The sequence below is a fragment of the Aedes aegypti genome, chromosome 1, assembly GCF_002204515.2.
Source record: "Aedes aegypti strain LVP_AGWG chromosome 1, AaegL5.0 Primary Assembly, whole genome shotgun sequence".
NCBI classification, from domain to species: Eukaryota; Metazoa; Arthropoda; class Insecta; order Diptera; family Culicidae; genus Aedes; species Aedes aegypti.
The window spans coordinates 97,894,021-97,915,956 of NC_035107.1; the positions used below are offsets into that span (position 1 = coordinate 97,894,021).

Sequence of the window (21,936 nt, forward strand, 5' to 3'; positions counted from 1 at the left end):
ATATTATCTTCAAATTTAGTTAAATTTGTCTGATCGTGTAAAAACTGTCACCAAAATTTTACATTTCCACTTAGTTTTGCGAAAAACTGCTTTTTTTGAGTATATTACAATTAACCCGGATTTGGGCAATTTTTTGATGAAAATTTACTGTGTATTTTTCGTCAAACTTAAGTTTACGGCTGGTGTAAAGTATGCCTGCCTTAAAAGGATTGATATTGTGTGTTTTAGCCAGCGAACTTTTGCCCCACACTAGATTCGAACTCTTGCCCCATCGGTGGGGCAAAAGTTCGAATAAGACAATCAATTTTGAAACTGTTATAACTAAAAATGGATAAATATTTTGACACAAGTTTTTTCAGCAAAATTATAGCCAGTATGTTGAAGGTTCACTGTGTGGTATTTGTTTTGTTTTAACTGCTATTGTTTTCCTGGAAACTTTGATTATACCACTAAGGTCGAACTTTTGCCCCACCTCACTCTAAATGTCAGAGATTTGTAACATTTATTAGCAAACTTTAAATATCCTCCACAAAGTTCAGTCCTTAAACAATGAAAATAAAACACAAAGGGAAATGTGTTTGGCGGCCTTAATTTAAGTTTCAATTATTCCAACATATTTTCAGTTCTATCTCGGAGCTCAGTCTTGAAAATGTTTGCTAGGTATCATGATATAATTTCTTTTGTTTCGTCTTGGCATTATGTCCCCACTAGGATATTGACTGCTTCACAGAATAGTGTTCTTATGAGGACTTCTGCAATTATTCATTGCCAAAGTTGCCATTTTCGCATTCATATATCGTGTGGCAGGCACGATAATACGCTTTGCATAGGGAAGTCATAAAAATGTACATTAAAAAAAATCATGGACGACCGGGAATCGAACTCAGACACCTTCAGCAAAAAAATCAAATTCGGAATCCCAAAACTCAAATCAATATCCCTTCTTTAACATCAAGCGTCCAGGGAGTTTTCGTTGCAGAAAGTGAACAGTTTGGTTTGAGTGAGACATGGAGCCACTATCCAAGCATCGATATCTTTTCCATCGACTGCTTCGTAATTTTGTAAAAAAAGGCCCAATGAATGTTTTGACGCGAAGTACAGTGGCCGCACTCCATACAAATGCTGGCCAAAAGTACAATTCTCACTCAAAATGTTCAAAAATGCTAATTATTTGATAAAACATGATTTTTAGAGGTAATTTGATAGAAATAGTCGCTGATACAGAAAATCGATATTTCCGGTACATTTGACAGCATTAGTTTAGAATAGCATATTTTTTAAATTCAATCAATGAAGTCTGTATCCAGATCAAAATCCATCGGAATATTGTTATTTGGATGTCAATTAGAAGGTGAATATCGTAGGCGAACTCGAGGTGGTTTATGAGTTTATTCGGGAGCTTTTAATGGTAAAAAACGCGATACTTATAACAAGTATGATGGTCTAATGGTCTGATTCGCAGTGTAACTAAAAATATGTTTTCTTGCTTTGGCGCAAAAAAGCGCAAGTGGAGCCATAGTACATCGAATACTATGGAATATTTGCCACATATTGAGAGGTAAATAATCATTTTAGAGCGTTTTCTAGATATCTTGCACCACCTTTGAAAAAATGCCTTATTTTTGAAGGAGCTCTATGTTATACACTTCTTGACATTCTCAAATGGTAAACATGTTAAGTATGATTCGAAAGATCTTCAAAACGAAGCTTAAGGTATATTCTTTCGAATGAGATCGGTTGAGAAAGATTTGGCTATGATTTAGTACAGAAACTGCAATTTCTGTAGAACAACCTTCAAGAATTTGAAAAACTCAAAAGGGTCATTTCAGCTGACACCCATCTAGGTCACATGCTGTGAAAAATTGAAATGTACACCAATCGATCTGAAACTTTGGGGAACTGTTATTCAATTATAAAGAAATCAAGAAAAAATATTCGAGAAGGAATTTGCAAACTTCATTTTTTTTTACTTTTGGCCAGCTGTGAGCCACTGTGCGAATTCATCGTGGAATGGCGTTTCACGAATCTCGAATGGATGTTCTGTGGTAACTAAAGTGGCACTTTTGGTTACTAATACCGGAAGCAGATATGCGGGCCCAACTCATTCGAAGCGAGCGAGAATGCAAAGCGCTTCGGCTTCAACTAGCCGAACTGGAGAATGAAATCCAGTGCTTACGCGAGATGGAACATCAATTGCATGAACAACTTAAAGCGGCTCGTCGAAGCAAACAGGAAGCCGTTCGTCAATAGATCCAGGTCTGAAGATACTGTAGGGGTGACCAGCGAAGATTTACGAAAAGCAGAGCGGACGTTGTGGCTGATCGCACAGAATGAAGCATTCCCGAATGAAACTGCAGTTTTGAAGCATAATCTGGAACTTAGTACGGCGTACCAGAAGAAAATAGACAAATCTAGCAGTCTTTGGAAGCAGTCACCCATTCGTCGATGAATTCGGAGTATTGCGAGTTGGCAATAGAGCTGCCAATGCACACACACTACGATACGAAGTTCCCAATCATTCTGCCAGAAATCATCGAATAACGGAGTTATTGTTGGGCTTTTACCACCGGAAGTACGGCCATGCCAATGATGAAACCGTAGTTAATGAAGTACGTCAAAGATTCCACGTGCCTCGTTTGCATGTAGAAGTTCAACTAACTAGAAAACGTTGCATGTGGTGTCGTGTGTTCAAGTCAACGCCTATTGCTCCAAAAATGGGTCCGCTTCCAGCAGTGCGATTACAGCCATATGTACGCCCGGTTACGTACATTGGCGAAGATCTATTTGGACCTTATTTAGTGAAGATTGGACGAAGTGTAGCGAAACGATGGGTTTGTCTTTTTACCTGCCTTACGATCCGGGCTATACATCTTGAGGTGGTCGCCAACATGTCCACTGAGGCGTGCAAGAAAGCTTTACGAAGATTTATAGAAAGGCGGGAGCCCCCCAGGAAGTTTATTCCGATAATGGGACAAATTTCGTAGGAGCTAATCGAGATCTACAAACTGAAATCAGCAAGATTTATAGTGAATTGAGCAGTACATTCATGAATGCCCAAACACAGTGGCGCTTCCACCCTCCTGCCGCTCCACATATGGGAGGTTGCTGGGAATGGATGGTTCGCGCCGTGAAATCTGCACTAGGGTGTGTACCCGTTGAACTGAAATTGGACGATGAATCGTTTGCTACCTTTTTGGATGAGGCAGAGAGCATGATTAATTCCAGACCACTTACGTTTGTCCCGCTGGAGACGGCTGACTGTGAATCACTGACTTCTAATAACTTTCTGCTGTTGAGCTCAAACGGCGTGCGAGAGCGAGGATGGCGCTGAAGAACAGCTGGAATTTAGTGAAGCACACTTTGGATAACTTCTGGTGACGTTGGATTGTGGAATTCCTACCAACCATCATACGCCGGACTAAGTGGTTCCAAGACGTAAAACCGATTGAGATAGGAGACCTTGTCTACGTATTGGACGAAAATGTCAGGAATCGGTGGATACGAGGACGAATAGTCTACACGATTCCGGGAAAGGATGGGGTAACGCGCAGTGCAGAAGTACAGACATCGATTGGTGTTTTGAAGAGACCTGCTATGAAGTTGGCTGTGCTGGGCGTGGCAAGTTCTGGTGACGACCATCTGGACGTTGATGCGACACGGCGGGGAGGATGTTCACTGCTACAGCCCCTCGTTGAGGGCACCCCTGTCATGAGCCATTAGGTCCAAGCGTAGATTGACGTTTGGGGTGGTGACGGAAAAGTTCGGCAAGTGGAGATTGGTGTCATAGCACGATAACAGCGGTGATAAACAAAATTAGATTTATCGATTGTTCAGATTATTTAATTTATTTTAATTGTTGCTAGGGAAAGTGTACCAGTTATGGCCATAGTGGTTCCCTATTTGGCCATATGTGAAATTTTGATAACTTTCACATTTTAAATCTTTTTGAATGTTTTAACAACAAGATATATCTTAAATCTAACTACTAAAACATACAAAAGTTTTCAAAATTTGAAGACATTCAAGTAATCACGTATGGCGAAATAGGGAACCACTATGTCCATAACTGGTACACCTACCCTATATTTCATTTATTCCCATTTACACTGTAAGTTGAAATACAATTATTGAACTGAATTAGGTCTAAATGTACTATTTACAGATTGAGCAATTGAAACAAGTGTACAGTTGGGAATTGGGCAAGCATTTGTCGGAGACTGAATTGTGAGTACAATTCTACACAAAGCTGAGCACAAAGCTACAACCTGGCCAGCCACTCCTTACGGAGAGCAGGATGGAGGCTACGATGAGTCTCAAATAACAAATGAGGAGTTGATCAGTGTTGCGGAAGCCTTGGATACAAAGAAGGCTCCAAGACCAGACGGAATCCCAAATCTGGCTCTAAAAACAGTGATCCTCGATATGTTCAGGACCGCACTGCAGAACTGAATTGGCGACGGCAGCTTCTCAAACTCCTGGAAGCGACAAAAGTTGGTACTGCTGCTAAATCCGGGGAAACCGCTTGGCGTATGGGCCGATATGCTTGCTGGATACGTGCAGCAAACTGCTCGAGAGAGTAATCCCGAACAGGCTAACGAAGCATGCGGCTGTCGAATGATTCGGCTTCCGCAAAGGAAGGTCTACTGCACGAAATATCTAATTGAGAAGGCAGGCTCTTTACTAGTGTAAACATCAAATTTGATTCGATTTGTTTACTGGAATATCGATTGGATGTTGAAGAAGGCATACCATATGAGACAGTAAATATTACTTGAAACTACCTTGTGGCTAACGTGCCCTATGGGAACGGCTTGGCGTGTTTTTCGAATAACGCTACCAAGACAGCCAGGCTTCTTCATGGCCATGGTTGTTACAGACAATACTTGCGGAACTCATTCCTCATTCCCCAACAGGAATCGTCGGACGGATCCTGGTACCCGACAAGCCAGCCGACGAAGAATGAAGAGGAGTTTCGTGTTTGTCAGGCACCGGCAGTGTAGACGTCATCACCAAACAAAAACTGTCGGACCACATCTCGCAACCCCGGGACGAAAACTGCGCATAGCGGTTTTTCCTCACCGGAACTAGTGTACAAGCGGGAGCCTGCTTAACAAAGTACCTAATCTACAGAAGCGTAGAGATTAAAGTATGGTAGCGTTAAAAATTGGAGCCCGCGTCTCCTGACATAATACCATGAGGTAGTTCCGGGGGACACATGAGCTTCTTTCTAAAGCCGAATATATGTGGTGTGATTAAGCTTTTCCCCTTTTCCTCTTCCACAACAACTTGGTGGCTTCTAATCACATCACATCACAGTTTTTCCTCTTCCACAACAACTCAAGCGAACCGGAGTAGTCATAGTAGATACAAGAATGAGAACTTTCACAAGGAATCAATAGATGGAGCTTGGGATTAGCTCACCATCTCCAGTGCACAGTTTCGAGAATTCCAAGAATTTCAAATTCAATAACGGCGCCGGCCACGTCTTTACGGTCATCGGGGAAGGGAATGAATGTTAGTGTGACATACATTTATAGTAAAAACCCAGTATACCTCTGCATCTTCACGGGTTGTCACGGAGTTTTTGTTAGTGGGAAGGATTCAGAATCTACAAAATCTGTATTTACCTTGGTAAGTGATGTGACTCATGTAATCTCAATTGAAAAAGTCATCACTTATGGTGACGAATCATTCAATGATTTTGTAAATGCAAAACCAAACATGTATGTAACAAGAAGGGGATTGTTTAAAAACCTATCTTCAAGGGAAAAAGGGATAAGCTCGTTATTTCGTTCTCTACAAGGCTTGATTTTAGAATCATCTTCACCAAAAATCCAGCGCAGGCACGTTGAATCTTTGTTCATGACCATGACTGTTTCCCTTACCCGATATCGTCAATAAATAGGTAACACCCAAGTTTGATATTTCCGTTTTTGTTACGCTGTGTTATTGACACAATATGACATGTTCAATGATCATTATCTGGCTTTGATTGAAAGTTGATGTGAAATTAATATTATAAGCTTAAAAAAGTATTATTTATAAGTCTTTATACCAAATTTATGCTCATGAGTACGAGGAGCAAGTCTGAGCTGAAATTGTTATTTAATTTGAAATAAATAATCTTGATGTACGCAGCTAAAACTATGTTGTGAAATTAAGTTTATTTTCATGCACATATTTGGAGCATCAAAATAAACGCAGATTTCAACGACCGGTTATTTATTTTTCAGTCAAATTCACTTTTAATTCACACGATCATGTTACATTCAAGCATATTTGATTGATAATTGAATGAATATTCTTTTATATTTACATGATGCTGTAACAATACATAAAATTGGTTTATTTTTACAGTAGTCTTCAGTTTACACCACATTGAAATTTAATTTTTTTCTGTGTTTTGCTTTCGTCGTATAGATTGCCTTTTTCAACAAAATATTTATTAACTGAGTTCGTTTAGAACACGAAAGTAAGCAAAGACATTATTTTATAAATATATTTTTTAATATAACACTGTTTTGCTTTACATGAACAAACCCTCATTTATGGTTGTTGAAGTGATATCAATGACAACACGATGGTATTGTTAATAGTCAAAACACAAGTGATTTGGCAATTTCTGATGATATTTTACATTAGATATTGTGTGAAATGTCTTTCGACCGCTTCTTAAAAAAATGGAACCACTGTGCAGCCGTGGAGCGCGCGCGTCAATGAAGACCACCACGCGGAGGATGCTGCTTGCGGCTGTGCGCGACATTCATCGGAATCTCTTTCACTTTCAATCAACTGTACTTAATATGGTTGGTTTGAGAGGAATCGTGTCGCGTAGTAAAACGGTCGAAGCACCTTGCGCTCACTCCGTCGAGATGTTGTTCCAACCGCGGGAGTTCGATTATCGACCCTCCTACTCATCGCTCGTCCCGATCGGGAAGGCATAACAAAATTAAAACACATTCATGTCCACTGTTGATATTTATATCAAGATTAGTTTTATCCAGATATGCTTATAAAACGTGTTATGTTAATATTAATATTTTATCATAATAACATAATAATAACAAAACATATTATAATACATTTTCAATACAATTAACAGTTGCGGTCTATAACTATCTCTGTTGAAATTTTGTTACAATCAACGTTTATTTTGTTGTAATATTTGTTTTTTAGCACCTTATCAGCTTGTTTTATGAACTTACTCTGTGACAAAAATGAAATAAATAAACCCAGTTATAATTCAGTGTTGCTCTCCTGATCGGGGTTGCGAATTGCCGTTGCCTCGGCACGATCTTTATAGATGGGAAAAAGTTGCAAAACCTTTTTCGCTGAATTCAAACCTCGACAGAGAAAGGGTGGCACATGCACTTTGCGGGAGGGTAATTTACATGGTTGTAATAATGGCGCAGCAGCAGCAGAAGTGTATGTGTGAGCCCACGAGAGTGTCGGTGAGCTGTTTACATTTAATCTTTGAAGGCGCCGTTTGCCGCTGCAGCAGTTTGGTAGCGATTGACTGGTCGGCGATTGGTGCATAGATTAATGCCCTGCTTGCTGCTCGGTGTGATTAAGATTGCTAATCAACGCACCGAAGTGGGGCTTGTATGGGAGCGTGATTGGTTTGATAATACCTACTAACTGAATGTTAATGGTTTGTTTTTGTTAGAAATGCATTTTGCAATTAAGTGCTTTGCATCTCACGTGCGTGCGACCCACAGTTTGAAATGCTAGTGCTACTGGTTATTGGTACAAGGTAAACTATATGATGTAAATAACGCGTTTGAATACACTGATTTTGAATGAAAAAGATCTCGAATAGAAATCGTTGATTTTTATGTGAATTGGTGGCCATTATTCTTCTGATACATGACCTAGCGTCAAATTTTGGGAACAGATCGTCCAGCGTCATCAAATAAAAACGATGTTAATTTTTGATCTTGCATGAGCCCTAGATACTTAACTTCATCCGACAATTGGAACCTCTCTCATCGTGACAATATGTCTATTTGAAGGCATCATATAAAAAGCCGTTGGTTTGAGTTTTCAAATAATAAGGAGAAATACTCCATTTTCGCAAGTATGAAGAAAAAATATCCTAACTTTTTTGCAATCTACTTGAGATGGCACACAGGCTTCGTCCTTTGGCGGATAGACCTGTGTCTTCCGCAAATAAAGATTTTTGACATTCCTGAGGTAACTTAGGAGTAAAAATATTGTATAATATTGGCCCCAAAATGCTGTCTTGAGGAACACCAGCTCTTACAGAAAGTCTTTCAGACTTGGAGTTCTGATAATTAATACGACACTGAAGACGGCCTTACAGTTGAGGTCGAAATACGCGTATCTGTCAAAGGATACAAACTCTAGCGGAATTATATGGTATAGTACTAAATTTTGGTGTTTCATCTACTTATAGGAATTCCACTTAACAGCTCGAAGATTTATTATCATCATGGCTACCAAGCGGACAGAGCAGAATATCGATCTGAAGAGATCCATCGTAAGCACACAGAAGGACGTGGCATTTTTGAAGAAATGTCTGAAAGAAACACCCGTTAGTAAAAGGATTAAGATGCCCCCCCATAGAGTCAGGTGGGGCAAAAGTTCGACCTTAGTGGTATAATCAAAGTTTCCAGGAAAACAACAGCAGTTTAAACAAAACAAATACCATACAGTCAACCTTTAACATAATGGCTATAATTTTGCTGAACAAACTTGTGTCAAAATATTTACCCATTTTTGATTATAACTGTTTCAAAATTGATTGTCTTATTCGAACTTTTGCCCCACCGGTGGGGCAAGAGTTCGAATCTAGTGTAGGGCAAAAGTTCGCTGGATAAAACACAAAATATCGATCCTTTAATGACAGGCATATTTACACCAGCCGAAACTTAAGTTTGCCGAAATATACACACTAAATTTTCATCAAAAAATTGTCCAAAACCGGGTTAATTGTAATATACTCAAAAATAGCAGTTTTTCGCAAAACTAAGTGGAAATGTAAAATTTTGGTCACAGTTTTCACACGATCAGACAAATTTAATTAAATTTGAAGATAATATGTGGATTTTAGGCAATTTGCAAATTTTTCCGTGATTTTATACATGGGTCGAACTTTTGCCCCGCTGATTCGAACTTTTGCCCCACTATGGGCCAAAAATTGTTTTCGAGCATTTATGCAAAAACTAATACACCTCAAAGCAACCTTATGATAGGCCTAGAAATACCCTTACATACAATATTGAAAAAGATTTGATCTTCAATTGGTTCCATGCAACGAAAGTTTGACCAAAAATTACAATATTCACGAACAAAAACAACAAATAGCCATAACTTTTCCAAATCTCAATCGATTTTTATGTTATTTTGAGCAGAAGTCTCTTACTTGAATAGCATTCGAACCACTATGACATTTATAAGATTTGTTTTCAACTGAGCTAGAAATCTTAAAAAGAAACTCTTACTCCACTCGAACATTTGCCCCACTTTACTCTATTCCACAACATATGGCGAGGACAGCAGATAAAGAGTACATCACGGCATCAATTAAATCCCTGTTGTCACCGAAACTCTTATAGCAACCCCAGGCCAATCCAAACAAGTGTGATTGTGGGATATACTTTAGCTGTAAGTTTATTTAGTTAGATGATATTTGCATGTGCATGAATTCATTAGGACTTACAAATTTTCAGTAATCTTCACAACAAATTCTTCCTCTATCGTGTCTTCCAAGTTAGGTTATCCAATTTCTAAAATAATAAATTTGCATGATCCTTAGTTAATTTGAGAATAATTAATTTAACTGTTATTATTTTAGGGAGATCAAATTTCATCACGTTGTTGTACGACTTGCAAAGTTGTTTTTATGATGATGTTATATCAATCTGGCCGTGCTATTGTTCCTACTCGCAACACTTGACAGCAGTGGACCCGATAGAAATAAAACGGCACCTTCTGCATTAGGCCATCTCCATCGCGGGGAGGGTTTGGTCGTCACACCCCCCCACCCGTGAATCGCTACCATCCTCTTGGTTGGGTTCACTTTCCGTCACTACTTCAAGCAGCGCTAATTTAGCGACCGACCTGCGATCGATTCCGCCGCTCGTTTGTACCCATGCTTGTCGAACACGTCCGTCTGCTCCTGGCACAACTCGTTCTACTTGTCTTCTGGTCCATTGGCTTCGTATTGCGCCATCTACCACCAACACTAAATCACCCTCTTTTAAATCTCTCACGTTGTCGAACCACTTGCAGCGTCTCGAAATCACTGGTAGATATTCAGTGATCCATCGTCTCCAAATTTCATCAGCCAGGTGTTTCGCCAAGTTCCAACTCCTTCTCAAAGTAGCACGAAAGTCTGTTGGTAGAACTGGTAACTGTTTAACACCCGATGAACTCCCCAGCAGAAAATGGTTCGGCGTTAAAGCCTCTTGGTCTGCGGATTCTAAAGAAATGTATGTTAACGGTCGTGTATTGATCATTCCTTCCGCTTCGATGATTACTGTTTCCAAAGTTTCATCGTCCGGATTCCGAGATTCGTCCAACGTCAACTTGATAGCATCTTTTACCGACTTTACCAGCCTCTCCCAGACCCCGCCCATGTGGGGCGTTCCAGGTGGATTAAACGACCACCGGGCATTGAAATTGGTGAACATCGATGCTAATTTACGGTTACGCTCCTCTGTCTCTCTCTCTTCAACTGATTGTTGGCTCCATGGAAGTTCGTCCCGTTATCAGTAAAAAATTCAGCGGGTGAACCTAGACGGGAGACAAAACGACGTATTGCTTGGATGCACGATTCCGTAGACATACTGTGAACAATCTCCATATGAACTGCCCGGATGCTCAGGCACGAACGACGTTAGACGAGTTTTCGGCAGTGGGGCCATTGGGGGTAGCTGAGGTACAGCTTTGAGTAAACGGGAGAACATGCAATTTCGCGCAACTTTCGCCACCAACGCTCGCATCTTCGGGATGTAAAACTCATGTCTCATCTCGTTTATGACAGTTTCCCTATTAGCGTGACGAAAACGACGGTGGAATTTATCCACCAGGAGGAACGTGATGAGAGACTGTTGAGGTAAAATCGCGGGAAACTTTGCTGCAAACGGAACGTGCGGTGCTGCACCAATCCTGCCCCGCATCCGCAGCACCCCTAACTGATCCTGGAATGGCCACAGCTTGAAGATATTACTGGATCTAGGCACCGCAGAATGACGAAGTTGCATTGATTTCTCCATTCCGTTGAGCTGTTTCATTTCAGCGGAAAAGGATTCTTGTTGCGCTTGCTTGTATAATGTAATTTCAGCATCGGCTAATTCTTGTTGCTTCAGCACTCCCAACTCCAACTGTTCACCAAGTTTCTTCCCCTTGAGATTGTTGATGAAGCGATGAACATACGCTGTGCTACGGTGAATTTTTTCCCACTTGCTGAATCTGCCAACTTCGATCAAAGGTGGGGTAGGTTCCACATGCAATCCTACAAGCCGAACTTCTTCATTCGTGGTACATGGCACTGTTTCTTGCTTCGGCCAGAGATTTTCTGGCTCCAATGAGAATTTTGGTCACCGGAACCAGGGATTATCTGCTTTGAATTTCGGTCCTTTGCCCCATTTCGTTGCAAGATCTGCAACATTGAGCTCAGTGTCTACCTTCCTCCATTCCTGTACATCCGTCGTAGACAGTATCTCTGCCACCCGAAAACCCACGAATTGTTGGTATCTTCGCTGGTCAGATTGCAACCAAGCGAGAACCGTTTGCGAGTCCACAATACACGACGACTGATGGGAAGATTATGCATGGCAACGACAATCCCACTACGTGAAACTGGACAAGCTAATGACGAAGTGCTATTTCCTGCATTTAAAATTGGCTCAGGAATATCCAGAAGGATTCACATTATTCCTGACCAAGGTTAAACGAGCTGAAGAATGCGAAGCCGACAGGAAGAACAGGCTACACAGGAAAAAAAAACTAGCCACCATACGATCCAAGACGACGGAAGGTAACCGCGTTCCTACTCCGATTGTAAAACCCATTGTTAACGTTGTTAACCGTTCGATGCAGCAGTTCACAGTAGAACAATCGACACATCTCAACAAGGGGTTAGGATATGCGGTGAATACCGTTTTGATTCATATTACGGACAGCTTTTAAATCCGGACACTCCATTTTATATGGGAAACATTTCACACGAAATGTTTCAATTTTTGCCGTTCAAAAGTTCTCATTTTCAAGGCTCGTATTAACAAGCATTCTCCATAGACATCTATGAAAATTTACAATGCCCAACTTCTTTAGGCGTCTCTCTAGTGGTTTAACTATTCAATTTGATGATTTGACTTTTCTTTTAATGATTTGTTTGACCTGTCCGGAATTCGAATCGAAGTGTCCAGATTATGAGGCAAAAGTAATTCTATTTATTTAAAATTATTTATGTTTTGGAATCGAAATCTTCACTCACCATTCGAAAGTTTAGGGATTTGAAGGTTCGATAACATGGAGGAATCATATGGAGTGATTTATTTTACATGCTTATTTGTGAGTTATACTTCACTGAGGCCTTAAGTGTCCGTAATATGAATCAAAACGGTACGAAGCCTTACGTGGAAAAAATCATCGTAGACATGGAAACAGCAATTTCACAAACCGTACCATTCAAGGCCCAGAACACTTCACTGGTGGTCAAAATCACTGGTTGAGTCCAATATTTTGGATCATGTTAAAAATTAGAGCTGGCACCGGTGTTGCAAATATTGTTCCAACATTATTTTATACCAGTTTTCTAGTCAGTATTTTTTAAATAGGCTAACTACCCGGTCTATTTTTTATTGAGTTTTTACTAAGATGCCGTTGAAAACCTAGTTTGACACATGTTCGTTTACCAGTTCGATTTTTTTCTCGCTAAAACGGCCACATTCTCTAGTTCCTACTCATTTGAGGTGAGTCAAAATAGTAAATTATCCCTAAGGGATTCATACAGAGACATGTTCAGGAATCATCATGTTGTTTCTCCGGGAAATTCTTTAAGAATTCGTACAGGAATTTGTCCCTATATTCCATCACGAGTTTCTGTGGGAAGGCATCTGAAGATCCCTCAACAAAGTCCTCCTACAGAAACCTCCAGGAGCTTTTCCAGGTATTCTACCAAAGTTCCTCTGATGTGCCTAACAGGATTCCACCAAGAATTCCTCCATATAATTCCACCAGGTATTCCTCCTTGGATGCTCTCCAGAAATTTCTCCGGGGATTTCTTCCAGGAATTCCTTCGGGTATCTCCTCCGGGGATTTCAATATGAAATTCCTCCGGGTATTCTCTTCAGAAATTCCTTCGAGGATTTTTAAAGAGAATTTATCCGGGGATTCCTCCGGAGATTTTCTCCAGGAATTTCTCAGTGTTTTTCCAATAGCAATTCCAAAAGCAATTTATCCGAGGATTCCGTCCAAGAACTCCTCTCGGGATTTCATCCAGAAATTCATAAAGAAATTTCTTCGAGGATTACATCTACATTGTATCTCCAGGAATTCTTTAGGGGATTTTTTCAGAGGATTTATCCGGAGATTTACTCTCCGAAATTTCCTCGTGGGATTTCTCCCTGATATTCCTTCGGAAATTTCTTTCGGGGATTCTTTCGGAATTTTTTGGAATTTCCTTCTAGGATTTCCTCCAGGAACTCGTCCGGGGATTTCATTAAAAAAACTACTGCGGGGATTATCTCCAGCAATAGGTCCTGGATTTTTTTTTCAGAGAATTCATCCTCAAATTTTCTCCACAAATTTATACAGAGATTTCCTCCAATAAAACCTCCCAAGATTTCAAGGATTCATCCAGGAATTAATTCTGGGTTTTTCTCCAGGAATTTAACCGGTGATTTTCATCAAGAATTTAATAAAAAAAAACTGCGGGGATTTTCTCCAGAAATTGGACTTGGGATTTTTTTTGTTTCAGTATATTTATCCTCTAGGAATTTCTCTGGGGATTTACACCTGGAATTTCTCCAGGAATTTCAAGCATTCTGCTGGGATGTGAGGATTTCAAGGATTCTCCTGGAATATGAGTTCCCCATGAGTTCCTACAGCAATGTTTCTGGAGTTCCTTCAGCAATTTATCCGGAGTTCCTCCAGGAATTCCGGGAAAATGGCCGGGAATTATTTCGGAGCTCCACTGGGAATTCCAACGGATTCTCTCCATGGATCCACCAAGAGTTCACTCGGAGTTTCTCCAGGCTATCCTCCATAGTAGCTACAGGAATATCTCCGGAGTTTCTCTAAAAATTATTTCGCAGTTCCTCCAGCAAATCCTTCGGAGTTCCTGCAGCAATTTCTTTGGAGGTCTTCCAAGAATTTCTACAGAGTTCCTCATGGAATCTCATCGAAGTTCCTCCGGGAGCTCCTTCAGATTTCGTACGGAATTACCTTTGGAGCTCTACCGGAAATTTCTACAGATTTCCGCCATAGTTCCTCCAAGAAACTTATCGAACTTTCTCCAGGAATTGTTCAGAGTTCCTCCGGAGTTCTACTCGGGATTCTTCTGGAGTTACTCCGAGAATTCCCCTTGAGTTCCTCCCGAAAATCTACCACAGTTCCTCCGAGATTGTTTTTGAGTTTCTCCGGGAAGTTTTCTTAGAATCCCTCCCGAGATTTTCTTCAGGAATTCCTTTCTTCCATAAACTCTACCAGCAGCAATTCCTCGGAAGTTTCTCTGGAGTTACGCCAGGCTTAGCTCCGAAGTTCTTCCAAAAAATATTCCGGAGTTCCTCAAGAAATATCTCTGGGCTCCAACGGGAATTCCTGCGTAGTTTCTCTAGGAATTTCTTCTGAGTTTCTCAAGCAATTGCCTTGGAGTTCCTACAGGATTGCTTCAGGAGTTCCTCTAGGGATCGCTTCAGGAATTCCTTCAGAGTTGCTGCGGGTATTCCTCCGAGATTTTTTCAGAGTTCCTTAAACAATTCCTCCAGTAATTCCTCCAGAACTTCAAAATTTTTGCTGGAAATTTCTTTGGAGCTCCACTGAGAATTCCATCAGATTTCCTCTATGAAAGCCCCAGGAATCCTCATGGAGTTTGTCTAGAAGTTCCTAGGAGTTCCCCCAGGAATTCTTCGAAGTTCCTCCAGGCTTTCCTCCATAGGGAGTTTCTCTAATAAATATTCCCCAGTTTCTCCAGCAAATCCTTCGGAGTTCCAGCAGGAATTCCTTTGGAGGTCCCCCAAGATTTTTCTCAGAGTTACTCAAGAAATTTCTTCAAATCTCCCCTGGGAGTTCTTTCAGATTTCTTCCGGAATTTCCTTTGGAGCTCTGCCTTCGGATTTCCGCCATAGTTCCTCCAGGAATTCTATAGGACATTCTACTGAAAATTCTCCGGAGTTCCTCCATTCTTTGGAAAACCTCCGAAGTTCCACTTTCTCGAAAAACCTGAAAACCTCGGAGTTCCACATTCTTCTCCGAGAATTCTCTTAGATTTTCTCCCGAAAATTTACCAAAGTTCCTCCGAAAAATCCTCAAATGTTCCACCGAGAATTTCTCATGAATTTCTCCAACAATTCCTCCGGAGTTCCTCCAGCAATTTCACGGAAGTTTTTCCGGAGTTCCACTGGAAATAGCTCCGAAATTCTACCATGAATTCTTCCGAAGCTCCTTCAGAATTTCTCTAGATTTGATCCAGGGACTCTTCAGTAGTTCCTTTGGAGCCCCACCGGAAATTCCTTCGTATTTCCTCCATGGTTTCTCCAAGAATTTCTTCCGAGTTCCTCAAGCAATTACCTTGGAGTTCCTAATGGATTGTTTCAGGAGTTCCTTCATTGCTGATTTTTTTTCACATATCATCCAGGAATTCCTTCAGAGTTCCTTCGGGAAGTCCTTCTGAGCTTCACCGATAAGTCCCTCCAATTTTCTGTATGTATCTCCAGCAATTCCCCCGGGAGTTCCTCCAGTAATTTCGTCGGAGTTCCTCCAGTAATTTCGTCGGAGTTCCTCCAGGAATTCCTCAAGTTTTTCTATGAGAATTTTTTAGATTTCCTCCGGGAAATATTTTAAAGTTTCTCCGAGAAATCCTCCGTAGTTCCTTCGGGAATTCCTCAATAATTGATTTGGGACTTCCTTTGGAAATTGCTCCGCACTTCTCCAGGAATTTCTTCGAAATTCCTTTATACATTTCATCATCAGAGTTCCAAAAGCAATTCCTCTGGATTTCCTCTGGAGGTTCATCGGGAAGTTCTAAGCAGGAAAAGTCTCTGAAGCTCCACCACAAATGCCTTCGGAATTCCTCCGGGAATTTCTTTGGAGCTCATCTAGATACTCCTTCGGATTTTTTTCGGGGATTCTTCAGGAGCTCCACCGGAAGACCTCCAGACGTTCCTTCCGAAATTCCCCCGGAATTTTCTCGCGGAATTTCACCATAGTTCCTTCAGGAATTTCCCCGCAAGCAATTTTGTCGAACTTTCTCCAGAAATTCTTCAGAGTTCCTCCAGTATTTTTTCGAAATCCTCCGGAGTTACGCTAGGAATCTTTCTGAAGTTACTCCGAGAATCCCCTTAGATTTGCTCCCTGAAATCTACCATAGTTCTTTCGAGAAATCTTTCAGAGCTCCTCAGGGAATTTCTCATGAGTTTCTCCTAGGATTCCTCCGGAGTTCCTCCAGGAATACTTTTCTTCCAAAAATTCTTCCAGAGTTCCTCCAGCAATTCCTCGGAAGTTTCTCCAAAGTTCCACTGGGAATAGCTCCGAAGTTCTAACATAAACTTTTCCGGAGTCTCTTGACAAATTCCTTGGATTTAAACCAGAAATTCACCAGTAGTTCCCTTGGAGCTGCACCGGGAGTTCCGTCGGATATTCTCCACAGTAACTTCAGGAATTTCTCTAGAGTTTCTATAAAAAATAGACCGCAGTTATTCCAATAAATCCTTCGGAGTTCATGCAGGATTTTCTTTGGAAGTCCTCCAAGAATTTCTTCAGAATTTCTCATGAAATTTCTTCGAAGTTCCTCCGAGGCTTCTTTCAGTTTTCTAATGGAATTTCCTTTGGAGTTCTACCGGGAATTCCTTCAGATTTTCGCCATAGTTCCTCCAGGAATTGCTCAAAGTTCCTCCGGAGTACTACTAGGAATTCTTTTAGAGTTACTCCGAAAATTCAACTAGATTTCCTCCCGGAAATCAACCAGAGTTCCTCCGAGAAATACTCCAGATTTTTTTCGGAAATTTCTTTGAGAATTCCCCCGGAATCCCTCCAGAATTCCTCCAGGAATTCCTATCTTCCAGAAATTCTACTGGAGTTCATACCGGGAATTTCTCCGGATTTCCGCCATAGTTCCTCCAGGAAATTTATAGGGCTTTCTCCAGGAATTGTTCAGAGATCCTCCAGTAGTTCTTTGGAAATCACCCGGAGTTCCACTAGAAATTCTTCTGGTGTTACTCTGAAAATTACCCTAGATTTCCTCCCAAAAATCTACCAGCGTTCCTCCGAAAAATCACCCTGAGCTCTTCCGGGAATAGCTCCGAAGTTCTTTTATTAATTCTTCCGGAGTTCCTTTAGATATTCCTCTGGATTAGCGTTAGCGTTAGCGTTAGCGTTAGCGTAGTTACGGTATACTTCGTAGATTGGATACTAGCAACATTCATGTTTCGTTTTAATAATCTCATCCTGACTACTTTCAAGAACAAGGCAGGGGAGTATACCTTGTTCAAATCATAAACAAGAATACTAAAAGCATGAATATCGCTATTCCCGGCCACGCCCATCTTTACCGTAACTTGGGATAGGGGAAGGAAATGTTGATGTAGCACTTACTTAATGAGAGGCCACCGACTCAGCGACACCCTCATAAGTGCTACGGAGTTGGAGGTTGGGGAAGGTATATTGTCAGGATTCACCTAGAAAGCTGGCGATAGACCATAAATATTTGTTGTTTAAGCGTTTTCAAATTAATCTTTTGAATGCCGGCAATCAAAAGAGAAAACAATAGCTTATTTATAGTATATATAGTATTTCGCGAAATGCTTGTCGATTGTGCAGTAATATTTTTATTCAAAAAACGAACAGGAACAAGAAAAAAAAAATAATAGATATTTCTCTGGATTTGATCCAGAAACTCCCCAGTAGTATCCTTGTAGCTCCACTGGAAATTCCTTTGGATTGCCTTCATAGTTTCTCAAGGAATTTATTCGGAGTTTCTCGAACAATTACCTAGGAGTTCCTACAGGATTACTTCAGGAGTTCCTTCACCGAATCCTCCGGAGTTCCTCTATATTTTTTTTTCCAGATGACCTCCAGGTATTTCTTCAGAGTTCCTCCGGGAAGTCCTTCGGAGCTCCACCGATAATTCCCTCATATTTTCTTTATGATTCCTTCAGCAAGTCCTCAGGAGTTCCTTCGGAGTTCCTCCAGAAATTCTTCCGGGATTCCTCTATGAGTTCCTCAAGATTTTCTATGCTCCTTCCTCCGGAAAATACTCCTGAGTGCCTCCAGAAACTCCTCCATAGTTCCTTCGTGGATTCTTCCAAAATTAATTTGGTAATTCCTCCAGAGTTCCTCTAGAAATTTATCCGTATTTCCCCAGGAATTTCTTCTATACATTCCTTCAAAGTTCCTCGTGCAATTCCTCCGGAATTCCTCAGTAGCTCCATCGGGAATTTCTCATCAGTTCTTCCGGAAAAGTCTTCGGAGCTTCACCAAGAACTCCTTCGGAGCTCCGCCGGGAATTACTTCTGAGCTTCGCGCGAATGCCTTCGGAATACTTCCAGGAATCCCTTTGGAGTTCATCTAGCTACTGCTTTGATTTCCTTCAGGAATTCATTAGGAGCTCCACCGGAAATTCCATAGAAGTTCCTACCGAAATTCCTCTGGAATTTCTATGGAGTTCCTCCATAGAATCCCGCTGTTAGTTCGACCAGGAATTCAACCGGAGTTCCTCCAAGAATCCCGTCAGATTTTCCTTCAGGAATGCTTCCGGGAATTTTGCACGAATCCCCCTCCAAAAATTTCTATGGAAAACCCTCGAAGAATTTCTGACGATTCCGTTTCCAGGAGTTCCTCCAAAATTTTAATCGGGAGTTTTTTTTTCAAGAATTCCTTGAAACTTCCTCCGAGACCAAAATAAATGGGCTTTCGGTGAAGTTGCCCTAAAGATGTGCAAATGCTGGACTTCATGTGAGTTTGGACACATGGTTCTTCTAGAGCCAATGAAGATCTTACAACAATTTAGAGCTTTAGTGTTAGTAATTGACCCCTTAAGTAGTTGTGATTCATTCTTCTCAGTTTATTGTGAAGTTATCTTATGTTATCCAGGAACTGTATCCAATATATACCGTCAATTTACCGACGTTGTCAGCGATCTGCTAACGGTTATGGAATATGACACAGATCCTTAATGGCCCTCTGAAGAACCAGATAATTAAGTTCTTAGGACAACCAGTTATCTATTGAAAGCTTTTATAACTTCACATAATACTTCATAGTGGGCTTCACAGAGGTTTCCCAGAGAACTTCACAGAAATCTCCACATAGGATCCAAAAAAAGTGACCACAGAAGACTTCACAGTTGCTCTTACAAAGGTCTCTACAAAAAAATTACAAATGTCATCAGAGAAGTCTTTACATAGATCTCCATGAAAGTCTTCACAGAATTCTGCACACATATCTTCACAGAGATCATCATTGCAATATTTGAAAAGGTTCCACAGGGGTTTTTACAGAAGTGTCTACATGACTCTTTGCAGAAGTCTCCACAAAATTTTCTGCAAAGATTTTCACTTCAAATCTACATTTATTCTATGTTGTTTACTTCCTTGATTCACTATGAACATATACTGTAGAAAATACGTTGAACTTCCATCCATCCATCTATTCTAAGCAGAGTTGCTTGCTGTCACTATCAACGCTTGAAATTTGCTGATTTGTACAGGCCGACTGCGATACAATTCGAATCATTCCGTATCACATCAACATCATGCTGTCTACTCCATTACCAGTGCATTGATGGCGATAGACTATGGATATCACTGATGGGTCAAGTTTAGCCTTAAATAAAGCAATTAAAATGTCAATTTATCGGTACGATATTCTTGATAGTGCTGCAGACGGATTAAACCTGTGTGTTGGTCACGGAAAACATTAATAGCGTGGGTAATTACCACTTGATCACTCATTCTACAGTGATTGTGATCTAGAGTGCGATGTCGCATCAGCGTTCTTGGTTGTCAGATCAAAGTGATATTGATAGTTCGGAACTGATATTGATAGTTTTAGTCCATCAGCCATCAGCTGATATGACTGATATTGTGCAACTCTGATTCTAAGTGCACGAGTCTATTTACTGCTTTAAAAAAATAAACCAATCAATTAGTCAACAATAATTATTCTGGAATTTTTTATGAAAGATTGAGAAAATTTTAACTTCTCAGGATTTTTTTCCGAGAGCTTGAATCTTTTTTCTGTCCGCAAATACATTTCGCTTTTTTCAAATATGACCCTTGTCAATATAGTAATACTCGTTAAATTTTGTGATATCTTATCTTCTCAAACTCCCACATGATGGATGGGTCATAAAAATATTTCAACGCCCCTCCTTATCGGAATGTTCCAATTACAATTTTTCAAAGCTAATTTCCCACTTATCGTCGATCGTAAAAAAAAATCACGAAACAAGCCTCGGAAGCTTCATCAAAAATCCGAAACCGAGCTCATTTCACAAGCATTCCAGATGCCAGATGCTCGAACTTGAACCCTAAGCCCCCACGAAATGAAAGATTTATGAATTGTAGCATTACCGCCACACACCTCACCGTTCGCTGTTGATAGTGGTGGTGGGAAATATCCAGCTGACGAAAGCGGCGAACAAATGAATCAAAATAATAAAAATAATAAACTTAAATGTTTCGAAAAACAAATTTCCTCAGATAGCTGAGCTTGCGGTTGCGATGGTCGTCAGAAATTGTCGCCGACCGTTCACCGTTTCGGACCGGGCTGGGGGATGTTTTTGAGTGGTGGCCAGCTTTAATTGCTTCTTCTTCATTTGGCAGTTTTGAGCCGTTGACGAAATTGCTCTTCGCGGGCGCGAGTGTTGCACTCTTTGTTCTTCCGCGAATGGCTGCGAGAAGAGGTCGACTTTATACTAAGTGGCAGCGTGGTCGGTGGCGGCAATAAAGAGAAGCGAACCGTTACACTTTCCCACGCCCATGCTGTAGAGGGCTTGGATTCAAAGCTCCAGCACCACAACGACTGGGCAAGGTAAGTTAGGAGATGTGTAATGTGCCATGTGCACACGTCAATGGACCTCGTGCTTGCGACGACCGATGACGCCCAGCTACGGTAGTTTTGATGGGACGACTCAGAGGTGTATGTGACTTGTGATGGGTTCTTAAGTTTGGAGAACTTAGCTACTGTTCATAGTTAGATGAATCAATCGATAGAGATTAGGGGCTTTAGCACATAGTCATCTTTTTCGGAATTTTATACACCTCTCCCCTTTTGCTTTTCGTGTTTACTTGACAATTTAAAAACTTTAAACTTTTGTCTGAATCGATTTCTTAGGACTGACCTCCTCTACTCTACTAATTAAAGACGTGGTTTACCTTCCAATGGTAAAATAGTTATTCTTAAAAATTGCATCGAAATGAGCAATCAGTTCGATGCTCTAGACACATTTTATGAACGTCAAATCGAAGCAGCCTCTAGCCCAGGCTCTTTGATTCAAGTGAGGAAGCAAAGAGTGCCGCCTATCCTGTTCAGTTATTCCAAATTTGGGAGATTAAGGCAGGAGATCTTCAACTCCATCGAGGTCTCCTTCCAAATCGCATAGAAAAAAAAACCTTGAAGATCGTGAACTTTTTTTCAAACATCTTGAAAAGAAGAAGCACATTTTTTTTACTTATGACGACAAAACTGAACGTTTGTTCAAGGTCGTCTTGAAAGGACTCTCAAGTACTATAAATAACCTGAAAAGAC

General features: G+C 40.7%; 1 protein-coding gene across 1 annotated transcript in view; it reads right to left on the reverse strand.

Moving 5' to 3' along the window:
* Positions 1-21,936, reverse strand: part of LOC5572002 — a 294,570-nt gene that overhangs the window by 106,534 nt on the left and 166,100 nt on the right. The gene's annotated exons all lie outside the window — the stretch shown is intronic.